This window comes from Camellia sinensis, chromosome 12 (assembly GCF_055761805.1).
Source record: "Camellia sinensis isolate YWXY chromosome 12, ASM5576180v1, whole genome shotgun sequence".
Taxonomy (NCBI): domain Eukaryota; kingdom Viridiplantae; phylum Streptophyta; class Magnoliopsida; order Ericales; family Theaceae; genus Camellia; species Camellia sinensis.
Genome location: NC_138972.1, coordinates 70,700,095 through 70,717,510, shown reverse-complemented (window position 1 = coordinate 70,717,510; position 17,416 = coordinate 70,700,095). Strand labels below are relative to the sequence as shown.

The 17,416-nt window shown below is 37.6% G+C and overlaps 1 long non-coding RNA gene across 4 annotated transcripts; it reads left to right on the top strand.

Moving 5' to 3' along the window:
* The first annotated feature begins 355 nt into the window (after positions 1 to 355).
* On the top strand, positions 356 to 9,840 carry LOC114284744 (uncharacterized). 4 transcript variants are annotated; one of them, XR_014346539.1, is made up of 7 exons: positions 394 to 636; positions 744 to 802; positions 1,247 to 1,313; positions 1,403 to 1,454; positions 1,568 to 1,617; positions 9,405 to 9,651; positions 9,747 to 9,840. It is a non-coding gene; the product is annotated as an uncharacterized LOC114284744 (long non-coding RNA). The 4 variants fall into 4 exon arrangements; XR_014346540.1 differs by lacking the exons at positions 1,247 to 1,313; positions 1,403 to 1,454; positions 1,568 to 1,617 and having other exon boundaries at positions 356 to 636; XR_014346541.1 differs by lacking the exons at positions 1,247 to 1,313; positions 1,403 to 1,454; positions 1,568 to 1,617 and having other exon boundaries at positions 393 to 636; positions 9,409 to 9,651.
* Positions 9,841 to 17,416: the final 7,576 nt, after the last annotated feature.

Below are 17,416 nucleotides of genomic sequence, written 5' to 3'. Positions count from 1 at the left end.
AATTCTTGTGTCATTGTTGATTGAATTTTTCTACGTTAGTTTTATTTTCTTTTGATTAATTTTTCCTAACAATTGGTGTCAGAGCTTACGGTTTATTTATTTGTGTAAATCAATAGAAAAAAATGTACACCACTAGAAAAAGGGGTATATGACACGGAGATTTTTGCGACGGTATATATTGTCGTCACTTATTGCAATGGTAATTTCTGCCTCAAATAGAAGGAAGCATATGTTCAATGATTTTTGCGACAGCAAACCTATATACGTCGCAAAAGGCTCATTTTTTGCGATGGTTCTTCTCGCCCGACGTAAATATATATTTTTAATTTTTTTTTTCGATGGGCATCATTGTGCCGTCGCTAATAGCCACAAAACACCCAAATTTCCCAAATTGTCAAACGCTTGGCGCCTTTGACATTTTCATTTTTCCCACAACTTTCTCTCTTTCTCGCTCTCTCTCTCTCTCACACTCTCTCTCTCTTTCCATCTTCCATCTTCGAGTTCACTTTCTCTCTCTCTCTCTCTCTCTCTCTCTCTTTCATCTACGAGTTCACTCCCGCCGACATCAGTTTGTTGATCCACCTTCACCAAGCTGACATCGCCGCCCACCCTCTCTTGATCTCACCATTGATCTCGGTCAGTACATGGATATCACCTCTCTCAAAGCTTTAGAAGTCATCAACGTTCAATTGGTACCTCTCTCAATGGTCTTACAAATCCAAAATTTGCATTTTTATTTGCAGTTTGCACTCATCTGTTTTCATCTCTCTTTTAATTCATTCAAAAACCCTAGAGTTTGAAGGTAATGACTCTCTCTCTCTCTCTATTTTAATTTAGGAATTTTGCATTCGATATTTGTACTACGAATTTGAAATTTATAAAAACCTAGAGCTTGAAGGGTAAGGGTTTTCTCTCTGCATTCGAAATTTGTATTACAGATTAAAATCATCGTAGAATAATAACCCTTCTGTATTTGTTGTTCTGTTTAGTCATTTATTGATATGTTTTTGTCTGAATTTTTGTAGTATATCTATAAAAATAAAGCAATCTCAGTTTTTCTCTTTATTGATCTGTTTTTTGTGTGTGATCTTTTTGACCTTTGAACATTTGTGCTAGAAGCAACTTAGTTTTCCTTTTTCTGTTTTTTGATTCAGTTTCATATCTTTGATCTTTTTTTTCTTTTCTTTTTTTGTTTGTTTGTTTTGTTTTCTTTGTTTATATCTTCATCACCGTAATTGATTGATAGACTTGATGATGTTGAAATAAAGGAGGAGATCTATGTGCAGGTTTGTTCAACGATTTAGCCCTCTAAAGTCAGATCTCTGTATCTCTCTCTGTTTTCTTTCCATTCCATATATTCGATTTCCAGTTTTTTTAAAATTTCTTTTGGTTTTGTCTTCAGCCCTTTAGCCAAGTCATAGAGACGATGATGACGGAGTTAAAGAGATCTATACGTAGGTTTTTGGCTCAAACCCAAATTATAAGCATTCATATCTATCACATTTGATGTTCTATACGCAAGTTTTTGGCTCAAAATCCAAATTATAAACATTCATATCTATCACAGTTGATGTCGTTTCGTTCATCGATTCACATATAAATCCAGCAAAATCCAAGGTTCTGACTGAGATCTTTGTCTGTCCTTATCTTTTTTTACATACATGGTCTGCTTCATCACTTTTCTTTCCAATTTTGTGATCTAATCAAATCTAATTTTCTAATTTTGTTTATTCAATCAAATCTAATTCTTTGTTGTTTGTTAAGAAACTATACTATTTGTAAAACATTTTTTTACTAGAGCTCCTCTCTCCACTCCAATCCCCAATGAGGGCAGCCCTCATGTCCCCATGCCATTTTGATGGGGTTTCTAGAAGGTGCTGAGTAAATAGATTATAGTTTGGGGAGAATGTTTTGATGTATATTTTTATTATGTTTGGAGTTCTGTATATCAATGCAAGCAGGAAAATCTCCATGATTTGTTAAGAATTACTAGAAGTAAATAATCTTTGTAAAATATCAAAAATTAAGGATGGATGGAATTAATGTTTCTATGAATGAAGTTGGCTATGTACCTTAATATCGATTCTCTGTGTGTGTTGTACATGGGCACTTTGGAACATGTTAATCTATGCAAGGTTGATTTGATAAAGAAATTTTTGGTTTGACACTAATATGATATTCCGAGCAATGGAAACTTTCTTCTCTTTATGATCCTGAATTTCAGTTTTATATTTGGTTGTTGCCATTTCACAGTATCTTCTCCACAACATTTATGGCCTCTTCATGTTACCTTGGTTGCTGTACTGGCTATTTTGTGGATCAGAATCAGATTACCATGTTTCGAATTATATGTATATATTCTGTATAGAAACTCTAGTGCCCGTAAATTAAATTGGAAATGTGTACATAATATAAAAGGTTATTGTGTTTTGTTTACCAAAAATTCAAAATAAGAAGGAAAAAACTTGCTATTCAAGAACCTATTTTTGTAAATATCATTTTTTGTTTAATTTTGTTCTCGAAAATCTTATTTATCTGAATATATGGTTTGCCAATCATGTCTATTTTTGTCATGGAATATGTAGTCTTGTAAAATGGGCCAAGTTGGTGTTCCTTAAATTGATGCTGTTTTATTACCCTTTTTTTTAAAAAAAATAAAAATAAAAATTTGTAGACTATATATCACTATATGAGCTATTTTTCTTCCTCCCTGTTTTTTCAATTTTCTTTTAACTCTAGCAACATTCGATTAGAGATGAAAGTATGCCAATTTCCACAAGCTAGTGAAAATCCATTAGAAATTCTTGCTCTCTGTTTCAATCAATGTGTGTTGCCTCAGTCCCTTAATACTAAATTCTTACTCTGTTACAAGTTACAATCTCAATTACTAATCTTGGTGGCACAAAAATTAATTTGAAAATTGCTAGTAATGATATCTATATGTCATTGTTGCTGAGTTGCCTCATATGCTTACATAATTTGAATAATTTCTAAACAGAAGCTTTGTTTTTGGGGCTTGTTGATAGCCTTTTAAAGGGCTTGAATAATTTGGATACATGCTACTGATTGTGATTTTGAGCAAGTCTCCATGACCATGAGTGCTTTCTGTATTAGTAACTGACCATAGAAAAACTATTTAAAGCATTTTAAAAAGTTTAGTTTTTGTGTAACTCCCTGTTAGATTTTAGTATTGTGGTAAGTAAGTAGTAGTTAACCACTTGGTTGAAATGGAGACATAAAAGATGATCCTTCTGTCAAATTTTCACTTAGCTTTCTAGGTTCTAGTAACGTATACCAAATCTTTTGAAGGTTGTAAAAACTTGAACTGATTTTAACTTCTAATAAATCACAATAGTGGAAGAGATGCCCAACTTAGCTGCATCATATTTATTATTATGTGATAGTTCATAGAAAAATTTATAAATTCTCAGTGTAATTGGAATGAAGATATGGCATGATCCACTATTTAAATTGAACCTTTTCTCCATGGAATTCATTACACTGGAGTCAGAGAGGAGTTGTGCAGTTTTATCCAGTAGAGCTGGAGCAGGAGGTTTATAAGAGTACTTTTCAATGCAGTTGAACATTCTCAGAGGCATCTTCTGTTTGTTGTTTTTTTTTTGGGGTAAGCTACCTCTTTAGTTCTAGTTCATGAATATGCGCTCAAATCAGACATTGACAGTCTCACACATGCATGTATGGAGGGGGATTTTTTTCTTCTTCTTATTTTAGCTGATTTTTGGTATAAATAACTGTTTGTTTACTTTTTAACAGACCATTAAGCTTGCACATGTTGAGACTACATTGAGTTTGTGGTCATCTCTCTCTCTCTCTCTCTCTCTCTCTCTCAATTTGGTATGCAACTTATGCATTATGGTCATTAGCCTTTCTGGCCACGCTAATATTCTCTGTCGTGTTCTATGAAATAGTTATGAAGTGTCAGTTTTCTCTTGCACAAACCACCCTCCTGCAAAAAAAGATAGGCAAATTCCTAAATTCTCAAACGCTTGGCAATGCATTTGCTTATTTGCAATACAATTATCCCTTTTTTCAAATGACAATAAACCTGTTAACTGTGCTACTAGCTCTTCTTGAATTATTTTGCATATATGCTTGATTGTACAAATTGGAAAACTGTGGTTGATAATTAGTGTTGTGTGGTGGTCTTGACAAAGTTATCTAGCTTGGCTCTCAAGTTAATAAACTTGAGCTTGAAATTTATTGAATGTTATATACTATTAAGATCACTGTGCAGCTTATTGGAAAAAAGTATCTCCACAATTGCTTGGAACCGGACTGTGCTTAAATTCAAATCATTTGTGCTTGTGCAAAAATTTTGGTTCAGCTAAAATATTGTAAATTGTGTTTTTTTAAAGCTAAACTCTAGCATTGTTCAACCATGTATATTAATAAATAGTCAATGAGTCTTGATAACTTGGTTTTGGAATCCTCGAATGAGGATTGATATCATTTGGATGGCCAAAATTGATGGGAATCCTTTTTGAGGAGTTTTCAGATGCCCATGATTGAAATTTTATATAAAATTCATCTGTCCTTTGATGGTTTTTACGGCATTTTGTTGTTAGAAAACATCACATTCTAAACCATGCTCAAATCATTTAGGCAAGTTTGTCTCTGAGAATATTTTCAGTGAGCTTCATAATCATATTTATATGTTAGGAAATTTAGCACTATTGAATTAATTACCACCAAATCTGTTGAGAAACATACTTATTCATAAAAACATAAAATGAAGACTCAAAATAACTTGAAACTTGATTACATAAGGTAGGCTTGTGTGAAATTGCTAATTTGACCTTATTCTTCTTGGCATGCTACGCATCAATTCAGAATGTTTTTTTGAGATTGGTATATAGGCTGAATTAGCTGATAATACATCAAGAAAATTACAAGACACTGCATCATTTTGATATAGAACTAGTATGCAACAGATAACTGTCAAGTGATCCTTGCTGCAAAACATTGCAGAGTGTATGTGTGTCTGTGTGTCTCTTTCTATGTCTGTGTAGAGAGAAAGATGGTGGATTGATTGGCGGATAGACAGATGAATGCTACAAGTTTATGAATAATAACTAGTGAGCTGTATGCAATTCAAAAAGTGTGGATGCTGCTGTTGCTGCTATGATGAATTATTCTGCAGCAGCTTATAAGCATAGACTTAGAATTTCTCTCTAGTTGAGCTATCCACTGGAGTGTGGTAACTTGACTAATTGGCTATGCTGATTCAAACAAGATTTGATCATTTTTTAGATGATGTCACTGTACTTGACCCATTGCTTGATTGATTTTGGATCTTACAAATTTACGTGTAAAGTCAATTGACTAATTGCACTTTGATTTGACTTAGATATTTGGATTGAGTTCTTCAGTGGCTATAAGGGCAGACTTTTTGAAGGATTTAGACTCTGAAAACATAAAGCAAACAATTTTTGGGACTAGGAAATCCCTTTTTGTCCTAATACAAACTTTGGGGTGTGTTAAAATCCACCTACTCTCCACCTACTTCACCCACTTAAACCTACTCCACTAAACCTAACCCACTACACCATTACCACCTCACCTACTCCACTAAACCTAACCCACTACACCACTACCACCTCCACTTCACCTACTCCTTACCTACTACACACTCACCCTCTTCTATATATAGGAATCATGAATCATTGTAATATAAATCAATCAATAATACAATTCTCTATTTCTCTTTATACATTAAATTTCTACATGGTATCAGAGCAAGGTTAAGCACTTAGTATTTTTCGTTTCACCGGCGGGCGGCAACCTCGCCTTGGCCGCCCGCCGGATCTCAACCTATTCCGCTTATTTTCTACACATACCTTCCCATCACTGCCTAAATCCTCTCTTGAGGCCAATGTGAATTCCTCTTCTTCATAATCTGCACTAACTGTGGCATCTTTTCCTGGTGCAAACTCTGCAACCCAACACTCAATCTATGCTTCTCCTCCATGCTCATTTGCCTCTTGTTAGGATCCTTCGCCTTCAGCTTTGGTTTGGGCTTCGCCACAGCCTTGAGCTTCACTGCAGCTTTCAGCTTCACGGCAGCCTTCGGTTTCACAGCAGCTTTTGGCTTCGCAGCTGGCTTGGCCTTTGCCGCTGGCTTTGGCTTCACAGCGGCTTTAGCTTTTGGCGCAGCAGCTTTTGTCTTAGCCGGAGCCTTCTTTTCCTTTTTCGCTTTTACAGCCTTCGGCTTTGCAGCAGCCTTCAGCTTTGCTTCCCTCTGGTGGCTCCCCAGGTTCCACCTGAGCTGCATGATTCATTTATAGCTGCAATTGATAAGGGAAGTATTAGAACAATGCCCAATAGAAGTATGCCAGCTGCTCCTTACCCTACTCCTGGAGCACTATTAATAGGTGATGCTTTCAACATGCGTCATCCTTTAACTGGTGGAGGAATGACTGGAGCCCTGTATGAGGTGTTTTGTGCATCTCCTGATCAAGCAAGGAAGGAAATGCGTGAAGCATGTTTTGATTATTTGAGCCTTGGAGGTGTGTGTTCAACAGGACCAGTGGCTTTACTCTCTAGTCTAAATCCTAGCCCATTGAGCTTGATACTCCATTTCTTTGCTATAGCCATATACGGTGTTGGCCGTCTCTTGCTACCATTTCCTTCCCCTAAGCGCCTGTGGATAGCAGCTAGATTATTTTTGGGTGCATCGGCTATCATTTTTCCCCTCTTTCTCTCACATGGGCTTGTCCCCTCTCTCTCCTCCGTTTGATTTCAAAATCCATTATTTTTATTTATTTTCTCCAAATCACTTTCCTTATTTCCCCCATCTTTCATTTTGATTTCAAATATATTTTTATTATTTCTTTCTTTATTTTTCTTTCACATTATTTTTTAATTTTTTTCAAATTCCATTCATACCATATAGCTTTGCACACCAAACCATCTTTTATTCATCTCAGGGATCAACCCCGATCACAATTTTAACAAAAAAAAAAAAAAAAACCACAACAACACAAACCACAACACCACAAGATTTGTTTTCTTTTCTGCAGACGGCCACCCACCGACCTCACTTTTTCGCCTATTCCGCCGGTTTTTTCTTCTTGCCTCCGTCCTGGGCGGCCCTTGACGGTGTTGCCTCCGTGTTTCCCACTCCACTGGGCACGATCACTCCACCCTGCTCCTCCACTACAGCATATGGCGGACCTCCAAATCGGAACATAACGGTGGCCTTCCGTTTCAGCTCCTTGTTTTCCGCCTTTAGCACACTTATCTCTGCTCGCACATCCTTATACATGCGTTGGAGCAGAGCCAGTTGGGCGTTTAACTGCTGCACCTCATTTGTCCTACTCTGCAGCCGGTTCGACAAATTTGTAACCGCAGTCATGGTTTCCACACATGACTTCAATGTATACTGATTGGCCTCCACATCCGACTGCACTGTCATTCTTTGCTCCACAGACCGCATAGGAAAGTTCAACGGAGCAAACTCCGGGGCGCTTGGTTGAGTTTCCAGTGCCACCGCACCAGTTATTTCTCTTGTGGACTCGTTCAGGTCTGGAAAGAGCGTGAGCAGACCACGGGAAGAGGATGCCATATTCTGGGTAGCTGAACGGGAAGAAGAGGCCATGTTTTTTGGGTTGCTGAGTGTTTCAGCGAAATAGCAATTTCAGACTGATAATGTTCGGAAGGGGAGTGTTTCAAGATTTGCAGCTCTTAGAGGCAATCTCTCAGAAAATGAAGAGTTTTTCAGAAGTTTTTTCCCAGGTTTTTTTTTTTGTCTTCGCTTCTGCCTCAAGCACAGCCTCCGCATTGGTTTATATCGACACTGACGACGCGGCCGACACGCCACTCTGTCGCTCACGTGCCTCGCCGCGTCTCCGGCTCACCTTTTGATGGCTCGACGCTTTCTGTCGGGCACGTCTTTTGATGAAGTGGGCGCGCCTTTTGAGGGCGCGACTTTTGAGGGCTCACTATATATATCCATATATATATATATATTTGGGCAGCCTATATACACCATCATACAGTGTATTTTTTAAGGGTCCGACAAGACTCTGTAAACTGTCCCGACATTGATTCCGGTTAGCTCCTTCATAGGTCCGACAAGACTCTGTAAACTGTCCCGACATTGATTTCGGTTCGTTTCTACAAGGGTCCAGCAAGACTCCGTAAACTGTCACAACCACTCTTATAACATTGTCTGCTACAACGGTCCGACATGACCCCATAAACTGTCTTCTACATCGGTCTGACACAACCATCCAGTGTCCTCTACACCGTTATGACACCACCATACAGTGTCCTCTACATGGTTATGACACCCCCATACAGTGTCCTCTACAACGTTATGACACCACCATACAGTGTCTTCTACAACGTTATGACACCCCCATACAGTGTCCTCTACAACGTTATGACACCACCATCTAGTGTCTTCACCAATGGTCTGACACGACCATCCAGTGTCTTCACCAATGGTCTGACACGACCATACAGTGTCTCCTATCCTCTTTTATTTTTATGTATTTTCTTGTTTTGTTACTCTCTCCAAACTCAAGTTGGTTAGTTCCTATCCCCCTTGAGTTTGCGGGGGGCTGTTAAAATCCACCTACTCTCCACCTACTTCACCCACTTAAACCTACTCCACTAAACCTAACCCACTACACCACTACCACCTCACCTATTCCACTAAACCTAACCCACTACACCACTACCACCTCCACTTCACCTACTCCTTACCTACTACACACTCACCCTCTTCTATATATAGGAATCATGAATCATTGTAATATAAATCAATCAATAATACAATTCTCTATTTCTCTTTATACATTAAATTTCTACAGGGTGTCATCATTTGTGAGTGGAAAGTATATGCTGACTTCAGCAAGTTTCTACTCCAGCTACTTTAAAAAATTCCTGAAGTTACCGAGGTTCCAAGCTTCAGTGGGGAAGCACAGTCTTACTTGCAAGGATTGATTGATGGATTTACCATAAATGATGCCTAGGAAGTTAAAAATATAGAGAGTGACAAACCATGATGTGAAAGCAGTGGAATACTTCTTAAAATAGAAATGCCAATCACATCCAGAGATTGCGAGGGTTTGAACTTGTCCTCCAATTTCTTCAAATATTAAAATGACCAGTTTTAGTACATTTATTTGACATAATTCAACTGCTGATGTTGTGTTGTCAGTTGTGTTGTGATGCTTATCATGATGTTAATTTTGCTAATGCAAAATTTTTTAGCAGTTAACCTGTTCTCTTTTAGTTGCTCAAGATAGTATAATGACTGCCTTTGTGTATTTGACATAATTGAATTGTTATTGTAGCCAGTCTTAAAGTTGCAATGTCTTTCATTATTACTATTGCTAATTGAAATATTTTGTTCATTAGTATTCAAATTGTGGTAGCTAGCATTCCAAAATCTACTCATTTCTACCTCATTACTATGATTCGTTAATGTCAAATGCAACCATAAAGCAAGCTAATTGGGATGCTTCAAAAGTTCGTACAGAGTTGAGACAAGAGCTAAGGGATGAGATTAGAGATGAATTGAGGAAGGAGATGTGAGCAGAGCTTTCGACACAAATACAACAAATGAAAGCTGAAATGTTGGCTATTGTGTCTCAGGAAGGGAGTACAAACCACAACAAACAGGTTTGGTATAAATTATGTTTATAAATATCTAACTTAAGCACAATTCTATTATTGTATATAAATACGATTAACAAAGAATACCATAAATATCATAGGTATCGGATGCATTGAGTGGCCACCGTGAACCTACGGATTATGAGGCCGATGAGAACCCCCATACACCACCACCACCACCAGATGATGAGTTAAAACTTTCAAATACTTTGAAAACTTGTCATTTGTGAAAACTTGTCATTTAGAAACTTTTTTTTGGAACCAGTTGACTCACTAAAATGGTCAAACGGTGTTGGATGTTGACGAACTAGGCACAAATAACTTGAAGGAGAAAACGGAAATCAAAACTAATTCCCGGTTTTGAATGTAGAGGTTAATTTTCGTTTATATGAAAATTGTTCTTTAGAAAACTTTTTTCCGAACCGGTTGACTCATTAATATGGTCAAATGGTGTCGGATGTCAATGAAACTTGACACACACGACTAACTAGGCACAAATGATTTGTAAGAGAAGACATAACTTGAAACCGATTTCCGGTTTTGAATCTAGAGCCTAATTTCGATTTATGAAAACTTGTTCTTTAAAAACTCTTTTTGAACCGGTAGACTCACCAAAATGCTCAAACGGTGTTGGATGCCAATGAAACTTGGCACACGCGACTAACTAGGCACAAATGACGAGTAGGAAAAGACAGAACTCGAAATTGATTCTCGGTTTTGAATCTAGAGCCTAATTTCCATTTATGAAAACTTGTTTTTTAAAAACTTGTTCTTTAAAAACTCTTTTTTGAATTGGTTGACTCACCAAAATGCTCAATCGGCGTTGGGTGTCAACGAAACTTGACACATGCGACTAACTAGGCACAAATGACTTGTAGGAGAAGACGGAACTCTAAACCGATTCTCGATTTTGAAACTAGAGCCTAATTTTCGTTTATAAAAATTTGTTATTTATAAACTTTTTTTCTGAACCGGTGGACTCACTAAAATGCTCAAACGCGTTGGATGTCAATGAAACTTGATACACATGACTAACTAGGCCCAAATGACTCGTAGAAAAAGATGGGACTCGAAACCGTTTCTCGGTTTTGAATTTGGAGCCTAATTTCCGTTTATGAAAACTTGTCTTTTATAAACTCTTTTTTGAATGTGGTGATATCTTCGCATATCGATATTGTAGCTTACAATCTTTTTTATTTATTGAAATATCAAATATTTTACATTTTCTGTAGGTATGAAATTAATTATATTGTAAATAATGATTTTTTTTTTGGGTTTCTTTTTGCAGATGCGACCCCTTTTGAGTATGTGATGATATCTTCACATATCGTTATTAGAGTTTACTATTGACATTAAAACAAGTTATAATATATATATATTTTTATTTGTATTGTCGATACTTTTGTTTTGCTTTAGATACAAAAATTTAAGTTCTTGAATATAAAAAATTATTAGTATTGTTAGAGGATGTTTTATATACTTTTGTAAAGAATATTTTGTTGACAATTGTTATGGGGTACATATATATGTATGATTTTGTGGATGTGAATGTATTTTATTTTAGAAAATATTAATAATTTGTACAGGGAATGAATTAATAAAATATATATTGATTTTATAAAAATAATTTTATTGCAACGGTGTAAACTGTCGCAAATATGGTATTAATTTAATTCAACTTTTTTGCGACATTTTAGACCGTCGCTAATAATACTTTTGGCGACGGTTTAAACTGTCGCAAATACGATATTATTTTAATTTAACTTTTTTTGCGACGTTTTAGACCGTCACTAATAATACTTTTCATGACGTCAAATGTCGTTGCTAAAAAAGTTTTAGCGACGGCAACCAATATCGTCACTAAAAGTGAAGTTTTTTCTCCTTTTTTGTGTCAGGTTAAACCGACGCAAAAACCATTGATTAGCCGTCACTACAAGAAAGCGACGGTTTGTTACCGTTGCAAATACTTTTTGTCACGCCCCTTTTCGCCACCCCCCATTTCCCGTTGCTACTCCGTCGCAAAAAGTGTTTTGCGACGATATGTGAACCTTTTGCGACGTTTAAGACCGTCGCAAAAGCTCCGATTTTTAGTAGTGGTTGGTCATATGTCTAACTTCAATCGAAGCAATTGGGTAACTTGAAAAACTAAAACGGAGGACCTATTATTTTGTATAGAGTTGTATAGGCCTATTGTGGGTGATAGTGGCAAACCCGAGGGTATCAAAAATGATGAATGGAAGAAGTTTAATCGAAAAGTCGTTGGTGTTATCCATCAATGAATTGATGGCAATGTCTTTCATCATGTTGCTACTGAAACTTCGACACATGATTTATAGAAAGATTAGAAGGTCTTTATGATAGAAAATCAGCTACAAATAAAATTTTTCTGTTTTGAATGTTGGTTAATTTAAAATATAAATATGGCAGCCCCATTCTGGAACATTTGAATTAAATGAAAAGTATTGTTAAGCAACTTGCTTCTATGAAAATTATTTTTGATAATGAGTTGCAGGCTTTGATGGTGCTTAGTTCCTTGCCTGAAAGTTGGGAGACTTTGGTTGTGACGATTAGTATTTCAACACTTGATAGAGTTGTCACAATGAGCCAAGTCACTAGTAGCATGTTGAATGAAGAAACTAAAAGAAAATTATCCGGTTCTTCTCATTCGGAGGTATTTGTTGTGAGAGGCCATTGTGAGAGGCCAAAGCAAAACCAGGGGAAGGAGTAGAACTCCTCATAGTCATGATCAAAGCCGTGACAAATTAAGAGATGATTCTTTTCCAAAGAAAGATATTGAGTGCCATTATTGCCATGAGAAAAGGCACATGAAACGGGAATGCCGAAAGCTCAAGAATAAGGAGAAAAGATGTAATGAAAGTGTGGAGAAGAAGCAAGAAGACACAACGGCGGTTACTACCGATGATGATCTCATGATTGTTTCTGAGGATGATTGTGTCAATTTTGTGGGCTAAGAGAGAAATTGGGTGATTGATTCCGGTGCTTCTTTTCATGTAACTTCTCAAGTTGATTTCTTCACTTCTTACACTAAAGTAGAGTATGGTTGTGTTCAAATGGGAAATGAAGGTTTGTCCAAGATAGTTGACATGGATGATGTTTGCTTGGAAACAAATTTGGACTGTAAATTGTTGCTTAAAGATGTGAGCATGTTCTCGACATTTGCTTCAATTTGATCTCTACTGGGAAGCTAGATGATGAAAGCTACAACAACAAATTTGGTGATAGAGAATGGAAGCTCACAAAGGGTTCTTTGGTGGTGGCCAAGTGCAAGAAGACTCATACACTTTATTTGAAGTAAAGAAAAATTTGTAAAGGTGTTATCAATGTACTTGAAGATGATACCTATAGCGACCCCGGTCTTTTTCCATTTGATTATTGTATCCGGACTTAGGTTCCGTAGATTCTGTCATTGTATAATGGTTGTTGTTGTCCTTTATTTTCTCATTTGGAATTATAGGATGTGTTGGGTAGGTTTGTTTCAGGTTGGTTGGGTTTAGAAATCAAGTGTTGCTGTCCAGTATTTTGGTTCTTCGCTCGAGCGAGGAGTTTGTCGCTCGAGCGAGCTGTTGTTTTTGGTTCTTCGCTCGAGCCGGGGTTTGGTTGCTCGAGCGAGAGTTTGCATCTGGTTTGGACCTGTAGCCTTGCATTCTTGGCTCGAGCGAGCTTTTCTTCGCTCGAGCGAGTTAGTTCATCCTTCGCTCGAGCTATAGTTCCTTCGCTCGAGCGTGTGTCTGGTTACAGATCTGAGGGTTTGAGTTCTTCGCTCGATCGAGCATTCTTTCGCTCGAGCGAGCTTTTGGGTTGTTGGCTCGAGCAAGGCTTCCTTGGCTCGAGCGTAGTTTCTCTGTGTCTGGTCGCTCGAGCGACCAAGTCTTCGCTCGAGCGAGCCTGTCCAGTATATATTTTCAGCAGCGGGTTTTGATCAGTCTTTTCTTATTCTTTTTGGTTCTAAACCCTAGGTCCGACTTCTCTCCCTCAAAACTCATCTTCTCTTTAGGTGTTCATCTACTTCTAGTGTGAATCCATCCTAAGTTCTTTGTAAGAAAGATAGAGGGCGGCTTGGGCTTCATTCTAATCTGAACATTTGGTGATTTGGAGCACATTGGAATTTGGGCACTCATCTCTGTCTTCATCATTTGGGTTGTTTTCTTTGAGGTAGGGATTTCCTACTCCATTTTATAGGTTTTGTCCTAAGTTTTGGTATTTTGATATGTTGGGAATACTGTGGTAAATTTTGGGAAAAACCCTAGTTGTATTACTGAATTAATTTGTATAAGTAAATCATGGAATTGGGAAAAGAGGGTTAAACTCATGAAATTCATTGATTAAATGGCGTAATTGGGTAATTGGTATCATTTGTCTATTGAACTGTTGGCATAATTATTTTCAGTTTAGAAATAACTGTTTTGGGCTATCGGTGGAGGATAGTCGTGATTGTTGTAGACATTGCATGTGGATTAGGAATAACTGAAACTAATCACATTGGTTAAGTCATTAATTTTGACTATGGCATTGATACAGAAAATACGTGTATTGATTGAGCATTGCATTTGCATACATTGTTTTGTGTGTGGGAGGAGATAGGGGATGTACTCCACGGTTTAGGGGAAGATAGGGGATGGACCTCTAAACCGGATTTTGTTTGGGAGGAGATAGGGGATGGACTCCATTAGCATCACTTTTATGTGTGCTTATTTATATAGAAGTGTTTTATTGATACAGCACTAAAATGTGTATCAATCAGGAAGTATGAAGTGTTTGATTTGAGCTTGAGTCTCATTTGTCTGTTGATATTGGAAGGATGTGAATATTATATATGTGATTCACTGTTGTAAGTTTGGCCAGGTTCTGAGCCATGTTGATAAAATTGGAAAGTAAAACGTATCTTTGGCAATAGTGTCATAAGACTGTAAAATGAAGTAATTGATTATTTTGGTTGACCATCTGTTGAATGCTATTGCTTTATTCATTGCTTATATGTGGTTTAGTATATTTCTACTGGGCTGTGGCTCACCCTTTATGGGAACATCATTTTCAGGTTCAGGTGATAAACTACCTCCAAAGACTTAGCTTGGGAGGGTTTGGCTTCTGGATTGAAGAAGACTACCTTTAGTTACTAGTTGTTATTTATTGGTACATGTAAACATTCAAGCCTAGGGCTTTTCTTGTATTGAGATTAGAACTCATATTTTTGAATCCAAGTGTTGGCTTGGAAAGATGTAAGCCTGTAGGGCGTTTGATTCGATGTTACATGTAATGCTTCATTTAGTAATACTCTGATGAATGAATTAATTAATTGTCTTCTTTAATTAATGCATGTCAATGATATATTTAATGGGTTAATTTTGAGGGCGTTACAATACCTCTACTGAATTGTGGCACAAGCGACTTGGGTACATTAGTGAAAAAAGGGTTGCAAGTTTTGTTCAAGAAATAGATTCTATCCGGTTTGAAAGGCACACATCTTAAAACTCGTGTTCATTGCTTGGCGAGTAAACAACTGTAGACTGCCCGGAGAACACTCCCGGGGCTCCACACTATGAGGGCGCGAAATTCTGGTTTGCTCTCTTAGCTACTACAAGTTCGGACTCGATGTCACGATTCTGAATCTAATCTTACAATGTGCGATGTAAGACCGATAAATCACCAAAGAGTCCAAATCCGACAAATCGTTTTAGAAAATTGATTTTTATAAAAAGTGCCAAACATGGACTACTTTGCCAGATACAGAGTCGCCACCTAAATGTTTTATTTTGAAAAATTTAGGAAACCCTGACTCGTGCCTAAGGCCACGTGTCCGTCATCACCAAAGTTGTCTCAGCTCGAGAACTTGGGTACGAGAGGGGAAGGTCATGCAATGAGCACCCCCGCTCTTCCGATCAAAGATCGGCCGCTACTAATATGATATTTTATTTTTGAAAACACATGTGTTCTTATTCTGGTTATTAAACCTAGAATTACTATGTGATGCGCACAGCATACAAGTATAGACTAGATCGCCTAATTTAGAACAAAACATCACATATTCGTTTGTGAAAATAATTTGAAGTTTGCTACTCGCAAGTAGGCTAAATTAGGGATTTTGATGAATTGTTCCAATTCAAGCAATCCAACCTTCACCCACAGGCATTCAGACAGTTAATCACATAAGCAGTTAGCCTCATGGCAAGCATGCTTTCATGGAAATCAATAACACATGCAGTATGCTAAAGCGTAAATACTCACAATGTACTCTGAGCAAAAACAAAGAACTAGTTAGAAATCATATATGATCCTAGTTCATGTTATGATGGCTAATGCAACAAATACAGAATGCAGCTAAAATAGGCTCGGCTATCTAGAATGTCATGTGAAATGCAACTTGATAGCATGCTGTTGAACATGTATTCAAGTAAATGTATTGAAAATACAATGCAGTTTGTATGATGCGCCGAGCCCGGTACATGCAAAATAGATGAATGATGCAAACATGCACAGCATAAGGTATGCTAAACAAAATATGCCCTAAAACTAACAATTGTAAGCGGTTAAGTAAAAGGGAGAAAGAAATGGGGGTTGGATGACATGCATCACACACACGTACGTTTGTTACAACAGTAGGCTCTCTCGAGGGAGAGTCCGAATAAGAAGCTAACTAGCTAATCTAAGCTAATTAAACTAATTATCACACAACAAATTAATTAACTAATCCTAGTTAACTAATTAAAGGTACAAACCAAAGCATAAGCTAGCTAAACGCATTAACTATTAAAGGTACAAACCAAAGCATAAGCTAGCTATCTAAGCATGGCAACTAAGGAAAGTAATAAAGCAGGAGGTTCTCAAAGGGAGAAGACTGGATGCATGCCCGATCGCCTCGTTCAGAAATCCAATGCGATGCCCCGATTTGCCTCTGTTTTCAATTGTCCTCAGAATCTTGCACCAAGCTCTAGATACCTTCTAACACATCTTGGGGACCTGTGGGAGGGTAGTCGACTAGTTGTTGGTATCTGAAGTCATGGCCGACCACCTATCTTTATTGAAAGCCAGGAAAAGTGGTCGGCCAGCTAGTTTTTCTAGCTGGCTGACCAGTTGTTGCTGCTGAATTCCAATCTGCTGCAACAGAAAGCAAGAAAGGGCATGGCAATGTATTTGCAAGGTATGTGTGCACAACCACCCTCCCTATCATGTCATGAACTCAAGGGAGTGCGGTTCTCGACCCTCAGACCACCAATCGCGCATTTCAATGCATGATGGCCGAGAGGCGAAGTTACACAATTCAATATGAAAATGAATGCACACATAAACACATAAGGCCTAGAACTCTATCATGTATGATCAAGAACGTCGGCGACCGGGAATTAAGGCACGTTTCATCACTTCAAGTATGAAACGCCCCTCGTTTTCCGTGTTTGGACTGACACCTATTCCAAACACAATGCAACACATAACATGGCATGCACAATGCTACTACATGGCATACACAATGCAAGGGACAAGCATGCAACAACATGCAATACAACATGATCAAACTACCAATGTAAATGTCATGCAAACAATGCTAACACATGCATGCACAATGCAATGCTACAAGGGCAACTTAGCAATGCTAGGAACATGCATACTCAATGCAAGGAACAACTTGGCATGCACAATGTAAAGGACTACATAGCATATACAATGCGAAGTAAGATGAGCATGCAAGCAACATGCAAGTGAACATGCTAAATGGACTTAAACCAAAAGGGGGTAAACCTCAGTCATGCCCAAATCA